This window comes from Protobothrops mucrosquamatus, unplaced genomic scaffold (assembly GCF_001527695.2).
Source record: "Protobothrops mucrosquamatus isolate PMUCROS unplaced genomic scaffold, P.Mucros_1.0 scaffold47, whole genome shotgun sequence".
Lineage (NCBI taxonomy): Eukaryota > Metazoa > Chordata > Lepidosauria > Squamata > Viperidae > Protobothrops > Protobothrops mucrosquamatus.
In genome coordinates this window covers 2490001-2491479 of record NW_015386429.1, presented here as the reverse complement: position 1 = coordinate 2491479, position 1479 = coordinate 2490001, and positions in this window count along the sequence as shown.

Below are 1479 nucleotides of genomic sequence, written 5' to 3'. Positions count from 1 at the left end.
GACCCCTGAGGGACCCCACAAGTTAGGGGTCTAGGAGTCGACCTCTGTCCCCCTGCCAATACAGACTGCGTGCGGTCGGTGAGGAAGGAGGAGAACCACCGCATAACGGTGCCTCCCACTCCTAACTCACCGAGACGCCGCAGCATGATACCGTGGTCTACGGTATCAAAAGCCGCTGAGAGGTCCAAAAGAACAAGGAAAAGGGCCAGTAAAGTTTCTCTCTCTTAGTCCAACTCACCTCAAAAGGTTGTTGTTGTGGGGAAAATAGGAAGAGGAAGGTATGTTGGCTTTATTTGCCACCTTGAGTTATTGGTAAAAATTAAAAGGCAGGATACAAATAAACAAATAATTAAATTAAAAAAAATGCTGAGTCCAGTTTTTTAGAAGGGCAAATATAAGACAAAACTTAATGGACAGCCACAACGATTTCCCACCACAATCTTGTCACTCTTTTGCATGTGTGTATCTGCAGTAGACTTGTATGTAGGTCTTGAAGAGGAGCTAAGCAGCCTGTATTTCCTGCAGAAAGTCTGAGGCCCAAGGAACAATAAGAGCCAGCGTTCTGGAGGGCAAAGAGATAGGATTGTTCATTGGATAGGCTGGTGTTTGAACTATGTAGGAGTTCATAAGTAAAAAGTCTCTGGAACTCTTCTCTGCACATATAGGGAAAGTGGGTTTTTAAGTGGACTGTCTTAACCATAGTTTTAACTGGGAAACTGTGAGCATCCTGGACCAAGCCAAATCCAAAAATGCTAGAGAATTTCTGGAAACCTGGCACTCAGATAAATTGGCCATCAACAGGCAAATAGAATAAGAATCTAAATGCCATTAAAAATACAATAAAAAAGCCAAAAAGGAAACAAAAAGACCAAAACAACTGTTCACCAGCAATCAACAAATGAGCAAAGATTATCATCAAGATTGACATTAGACCAAAACTCAAGATGCAAACAATTCCCCGAATCAAGGAACTACCAACTGAGATAAAGAAGCTTAACAGGAAACAGCCCAATCACTGGTATATAAAATGAGAAAAAACCCTACTTCCTTACTAACACTGATGTTACATAGTTTGGGAATGAAACATCTGCAACAAAATAACCAAACTCAGAGAGCACAAAAGTCCCCACAGTAGTAAAATACCTGATTGTCATTTTTCAACCCAGAAAAATATTCTGCACAATCTTCAGAGTGTCTGACAGTTGTAAAGCACTTGGTCTTTACAGAATCAGCAGGATCCTCCACAAACACAACATCAAGACAGCATTCTGCACAAACCCAAAAATATCCACCATCCTAAGAAACCCCAAAGACAAAATTGAGTTAGAAAATCAAGGAGTATATGAAATCCCATGCACCGCCTGCCCCACCACATACATCGGACAAACCAACAGAAGAATAAATGCACGCATTGAAGAACACAAGAACTCAGTCAGAAAAGAGGAACCAACTTCTTCCCTGGTCCAACACCTTAAAGCC